This window comes from Miscanthus floridulus, chromosome 7 (genome assembly GCF_019320115.1).
Source record: "Miscanthus floridulus cultivar M001 chromosome 7, ASM1932011v1, whole genome shotgun sequence".
NCBI lineage: Eukaryota > Viridiplantae > Streptophyta > Magnoliopsida > Poales > Poaceae > Miscanthus > Miscanthus floridulus.
Window position 1 is genome coordinate 36,371,661 of NC_089586.1, and position 7,098 is coordinate 36,378,758.

The following is a 7,098-nucleotide window of genomic DNA, read 5'->3' on the forward strand; positions in this document are numbered from 1 at the left end:
ATGTCAGCGTTTTGCCTACGTGGCAAGTCATTTAATGATGATAGAAACCATCATCAATACACCATTGGGACTGCCCTTATATGGCTTCTAGTAGTCTGTAAGTGTGTAACATTCTTTTTTGGGTAATGTGCATATACAAATATCTAGGTCTTATCTTTTAGGTGCTAACTGCATAACGAGTTAACGACCTACACGCCGTTAGGTTCCTACTTCCTACTGATGAAGACAACCCCACAAAGATGTTTTAATCTTATTTTATTAATGAAAAGAAACGTCGTTAGTGGATAAGATAGCTAGTGTATCAGCAATCATTGTTCGTCTAGATAGGACTAACTCTCATATGCCATCAGTGTTCTCCTGGCTCTCTTGCAATAAGGTCCATGCACGTTCCCATACTGTAATATAAATGACAGATCTGTTAAACAAAAGCTGGAGCGCTTCAGAGGGAGGCCTGTGTAGTAGGATCTGATCTGAGTGATTTCAGCAACAGGATCATGGATAGGTCTCACTGAGGCTAAGTCTCCTCTCTCTCAGAATAGAGACAAATCAGCATTGAAGGTGTTGATTGGGAAATTTCTCTGTGTTGTGCCTGACTGCACGCACACACTCTCACCTTTTTATTCCCACTGTTTGCACAAAGGTCCTTAACAAATGTTCCATTTACACCAACATAAGGTATGAGCAGGCAATGAGACACTTCCTGCGCCTTGGGACCCATGCAAGCATGGCTTTTGGATTTGGTGACAGCAGCAAAACAGAGTACTTTTCAGCCTGCCTCTACCATAGTCCACAGCTCAAGAAGCTAGTATTGGACTATTATTAGGAGAAGGGAAGAGTGGGTTTGAGCTTAGGATCGGCGACCTACCAAGGAGATCAAGCGCGTTGAGTGCTGAAAGAACGACGGAGCTCTTGAGGCTAACAACCTGCACCAGCACAAGACAGCAACCAGATGTTGTACTAATTAGATTAATTACAAGCAATTGATAAATTAAACACAAATGATTTGCCTAATTCTACGGATCACATTAGTTATGGCCAACAAAAAACCTCACCATGAATTTGGAACAGGACAGAGTACATTTGCTGTGCTATGAGGCTCTAACTGTTCAACCAGTGCCTTGCATTGCCCTTTCATCACTCAAAGAGGGCAAAGCTCATTAGCTATAACGACATCGCAGCATCTCCGTAGCATGCAAGAAAATGGCCATACTGGCTTTTGTAAATCTCACAATCACACATGATCCATCCAGCCCAGCCCACCTCCCTCTCTTATTGCTATGACTGGGCGGGAGACAAGCAGAAACTGCTTAACGATGAAAGCGACGGCTCTTCCAACATGACAAGCCCACACCCTACCACGGGTGTTCGGCCAAAATCTGGGCAACTTGTTCCTCCACACTCTCGTGATCCCCATTGGGGACAAACGGCAGCGGGGACAAGCAGGCTAGCTAATGGTGCAGATTTATGCAAAAAGGAGCAGGCAGGCGGGCTGCGGGCAGCAAGGCCGCGCCCACTGGTGGCCTCTGTATGTACGTGCACCACACTCTCGGGGTCAGATGAATTGTATAGATCATCACAGCAATACCTGGCATACATACAAAAACAAAAGAGTGCAAAAGTTGAAAAGCCTTCCCGATCGACCGATCGGCCTGCAATGCCCATGCAATGCAGACAATCAGAGATCTTCAGGCAAGAGGTAGAGTGGATCTGGTAATTTAATTTCAAGCGCATCGGTAATGGAGAACTATATACCTGCAGTGAGCTCTGGAGGAAGTAGGTGTAGAAGGATCCATGGTGTGTGCCAAATACCAGCAGACTGCATACAGTTTTATTTGGAGAGGAACATTATGGTCCATCTTGTTGATGAGCACATCTCTCCAACTGACCTTTCCACCTTGCTCTGCACAATATTTGTCAGGCATGATTCCAGAGTTCTGAATCATCAGAATTTCAGCCAGATTGCAGAGGTTGTCTTTGGGACATTGGATCCAGCGCCGCCCAGAGATTACACAGAGGATGCATAAACGAGCTGATCTAGTGCAAGAAGAATGCATGCAGCTATGAGCCATGGACTGATTCAGAAATTTGGTCAGTTTGATAAAAGCAGCATGATGTCATCTTATGAAATAGCATCTTAATGGACTATTAGCAGCATGCAGTCATCTCAAAAGGTGAGCAAAAAGATGCTCCAATGCAGTAAATGGTACAGTCGCTTCTTCATTCATAGATATCTCCATGGAATCTGGCAGAAAATGACTTACATATCCATGGAATCTCACTGTACGCCATATATTATTGTCTCACTTGAGATGTCCATCAGAAATGCCAGAAAATCATGCCAAGAATAAGCGCTATAGATGTAGTATGTAAGCCAAATAACCGCTTTTTGCTAATGTCACTTCAGATAGGCCATACTACATGTTCACAGAAGAAGATGAAATTTTCAGCCTGCACTCAAACTACCATTCGTACTGATGGATAATGTTCGCTCCCATAGAAAGCCAGATTCAGGTTGTATGATGGTTAAGATCCATACGTATATAGTTTTTGAATCACTCCTAGAGAGAGTGAGTGTGAAAGTAATTCACTCACTGTCACAAGACGTAAGGTGCTCAGTTCAATGATAGACTTGTGCCGAACAAAAATGTAGCTTTCTGAAGGCTCTGCAAATCCAATGGGATCATGGCTGTGTGCAAAAAGACGCTGTGCTCCATGCTACATGGACCCCCGTGTGTGTGGGAGGGGGGTGGGATCATGTGAGACGTATATATGTATAATATAACCATGCAGCCTACGCTTGGCAATTGAAGACTAAAACTTTACAGTACAAACATATGGAGGCCATTACAGAAAAACCAAATGGCATAATCATGCTACAATGTCAAACAGTGAAGTGTTTAGTTTTGAAGGTGTCACAGTCCAACATCATTTTAAGAACAAAACCAGAAGATGTACTATTAAAAAGACATGACCTGTGGGGCAAGAACATTTTGCTAAGAAGACCTCACGTAGGTCGAGAAAATCTCGAACCCCTACCCCACCCATACACAGCAGCACTGTAGCCCATGTGAGAACCACAACCTAGGCCGTGCCTTAGACCTGTGATTTGGCATGGGACAGACGAGGGGATTTTCTTAACACCAGCCTGGAATTTGCTCCCACAGGGAGTCGAACCTATACGACCTTAGAAGTGCCAGTAGAGCCACCTAACCAACCAACTAGAGGCCCGTTCGCAGAAGAAGATGTACTATTAGCTAGATCAAATCGTTCTAAAGATTCAAGAGACAAATAACATCTAAGCCAAATAATTACGAATGGAGAACATCAGGTGCAGGCTGAACCGCTTAAGTAAGATAATCAAATTTTAAGGTAATCGCTTCTAACAAAAGCAGAAATTGCTTGGATAGTCAGTGCATAGTGGATTGGTCTTGTTAGTGGCACTCGGTTTGATGAAAGTAATAGGAAGATCCAAATTATTGCTTCCTTTTCCACTCTTGCACCTTTCCCTTAATTAGTAAAAAAAATAGGACATGATATTTGAGAAGAGTATCTCTGGAGTCTTCCGTTGTCAAAAAGGAGTTACAAAATATGATCAATACAAAACATCAAGTTTTACACATAAGTGAGAGAAATCCTACGGGAACACTGGCATGAATAGTTTCTTTAAAAGATCTATCACAGGTCAAAATGCAAAACAGTGAAACACAACAACAAAAACCTAGAATTTGAAAACTTTTTTTAACGAAAAAAACTAGAATTAAAATTGCTATTTTCAGAGATATGATCTAATTTAGGGGTTTTATATCAGATAAAAAAGTTTTACTTGGTTAATATCATTAGATGAGGATGTGATCACCAAAACATGCCCTAAGTGGCTGCAGCACATGCTGCAAGAACAGGATGCTATTAAAGAAACAACAAAAAGATTGAAGAAAACAGAGAATACACTAACTGTGAGCTAGTGGATAAGGTAACCTAGGGGTAGGATGGAGGGTTGAGCCACAGCCACTTATTTGGGAACTAAATGCCATGCCACAAGATTTCGAGATTATGTTAGGCATGAATGACAGCTCAGGTGATGTTAGAAACTAATATTAGTATGGAAAACATCGATTGCCAAGCACGAATCTATCAGTCGTCATAATTTTCTTTCTTTTTTTTTTTTTTTGAAAGGGACACAGTGCCCAATCAATTAAGAGAGAAAGGTGAGGCCGAGGCACCTGCATCAGACACCACTCGTACAGCAGGTTGGCTGCCAGAGCACCCTGCGAACTTGACAACTGAGGCTCCAGTCCTCATCAGTCTGTATTGATTCTCTCTGCATCCAGCCCCTCAGTTACCATGATGCACAAGAAATCAAAATGTGTGTGGGAGTGAAAATTTTACCATTATTTATTTCTCTGTAAGTTTTTCGAGCTACAGTGTTGCAATGGCTTTGTATTAATAAAAGCAATATTTGACACCTTCATCAAAAGTCTAATCTGTGAATTCAAAAAAATCAGGAACAAGAAACATGAAAAATATGCTATTGGTCTGTAGTAACTAGGTGATGCTGAGGCAGCGCTCTGGCATCAGGCCGGGGCAAAAGCCTTTGGGCTGCTGTTAGCTTACACTTAACTTCAGTCCCAGTGTATCTGTATGGATCTTGGATCCAGGCATGCGTTGTAGTTGCCATTTTATAACCAAACTACTATTTTCTATCTGAATACAAAGATACGCTGCCCTCTTGCATATTCTAAAAAAAAAACTAAGTGATGCTAATCATACTTGTCTGGAAAGCATTCTTCAAGTGCCACATGTTTCTTTAGCATCAGGCTATAAGCACATTTTTCATTTATATGGGAAAGAAGAACCAGCTTGATACTAGGATACAACACATATACCTCTTTCCTGTCAAACAAATTTTGCAGACCATTCAAAGATTTGAAATAAAAAAATTTAGTACAAGCAGAACCAAGATTTGAATTTGTCAAATACTCAAGTACTTCTGAAACATTTTGAGGCCCTCATATGCTAGAGCCAAGTTTGTCTGTATGTGTGTCGGATGGTAAACCGAGAAGGGGGCAGTTTGCTGAGAAGAAGCATGACGCTGACAAATCCGGCTAGTGGATAGGATGAGGAGAATCGTCAGAATTCTAGTTTCCTAGAATATTAATATAATTTTAGTTTCCTAGAATATATAAATATAATAATAGGAATTCAATCTATGAATAATTCTATTTTCCGATAGGCCAGTACGATACTATATACACTTTTCCATTTTGGTATTTGTATCTTTCGTATTTTTGTTAAAAAGGGTATCTGGGCACTACCCTCTCCCCCCAAATCCCCAACCCAAACAATCACACACAATGATTTCAGCGTAGGTAACAAATTTGTGCATTCTGCTTTTGTCTGGTGAGTTACTTCAAGCTAAGACAATACACAATTTTTGGAAAAAAGAAGAAGAAGCATACTTTCTATCATGAGATGAGATGAAATGTTTGGTGCTTACCGCGCGCCACTAGTTGAAGATGTTGGAGATAAGGTTGACAAGACACCAGTGGCTTTGTTTTGCTAAACTTGCAGATAACTCACCTGTTGCCAGATTTTGCAGTACCAAGTTTTAATCATATAGAATAGAAAGTTGCCTTCTCTTGAGCTCTGAACCGTTGCTTTCTGTCTACGCTCTGCCAAATCTTCACAAACGAACAAGACCCACACGTCATAGATGATGATCCAGCACAAAGCAGCTTATTACCATATAAAGTAGCAGAAAAATACCACGGGCATTTTTCCAGCCACCAGTCCTGTATGCGAAATTGACTATTGGAAAGATCTACCGAATCCTAATCGTAAGATGTTGGAACCTGCGAAACCTCAAAGCTTCCGGGGCGCATTTCGTCGAACACGTGGTCGGCGGCACACGACTCCCGCTTGCTTCGATCGGTCCAACCACTCCCAGCATAAGCGCGAGGAAGCGGGGATCCCATGCCTCTGTCCGCCGGATTCTACGTAGACATGCGTCTCCGCCTCTGGCCCTCTGCCTCTGCCACCGGCACGCGCCTACTGCGGCGCAGAGAGCCAGGCGCAGCAGGGAAACCGCGACGGATCGATCAACGAGCGGAATATTGTTTTGGGTTCGTGAGAATTCTCTTCATTTTAGGCCCATTACCAAACCCAGCCCGTAAGACTACTCACTCACGTGTGGGCTATTGAACCAAAAAGAACCCAACTAAGTCCACAATTGATGGATGGATGGTGATAGGCCCTTGCCAAGCGAGGCTTTAGTGGGCCCATTCTTGAGTGAAAGTTGGCTTTTTATGGCCTGAAAAACTCTGATGGGCCTTGCTCGACGCAGAAGCTTGGGTAAATGCGAGTAAAGATAGCGATCCCCGATTCTTCGCGAGGAATTCCCCTATTAGAGGACGGGGATGGAATCAATTTTATCCCCAGGGGAAATCAATTGGTAGAGAAACAATCCTCGTCAGGTCTGGCGGGGACAGGAACACTACAAGAAATGTGTGGCTTTTTGTATTACGTCATAATATATGAAATTTAAGTCACAAATTAAGATTTGTGACAAAGTGTTGACATAAATTCAAACGTCAAAAAACCACCGTCACAAATTTATTATGTGACATTTGTATATTTATTGTCACAAGCACATGGCATTGCTTTATTGTCACAAAATCCTAGGCCTTGCCACGTGGCAGCTAACATAGTAGAAAAAAAACATCACAAAATAAGATTTGGCCTGCTAAAGGCCATGTAGTTCATGGGCCACAAATAGTTTTTAGGCTGTTGCTGGCTGGCCCATTATTTCCTTTTTTTTTGTTTTTTTGGCCCATATGTTTTTTATGCTTGCAGCCCATACAATTTTTCTAGCCCTTACACTTCAGCCCATATTTCTTAGGTCTTAGATTTTCAATTAGATCCAAGCCAGCTCATTCACATGCCACTTCTTTCCTGGCCCATTCCATAGTGTGTTTTTTTCCCAACACACTCCCACGGAGCCCATAACTTATAGCCCATTACCATCAAAGTCAATTAATTAATACAACAATTAATTAAAAGTTAGAATGCATCAGAAATATATAATTAATAACAATACACCTG

At 41.9% G+C, this 7,098-nt stretch overlaps 1 long non-coding RNA gene across 3 annotated transcripts; it reads right to left on the reverse strand.

The window, feature by feature from the left end:
* Positions 1-380: 380 nt before the first annotated feature.
* LOC136463045 (uncharacterized) lies at positions 381-6,080 on the reverse strand. 3 transcript variants are annotated; one of them, XR_010760883.1, is made up of 5 exons: positions 5,495-6,080; positions 2,262-2,414; positions 1,753-2,029; positions 1,053-1,585; positions 381-923 (listed from the first exon to the last, which is right to left on the reverse strand). It is a non-coding gene; the product is annotated as an uncharacterized lncRNA (long non-coding RNA). The 3 variants fall into 3 exon arrangements; XR_010760884.1 differs by lacking the exon at positions 2,262-2,414; XR_010760882.1 differs by lacking the exon at positions 2,262-2,414 and having other exon boundaries at positions 1,753-2,034.
* Between the last annotated feature and the right edge of the window lie 1,018 nt (positions 6,081-7,098).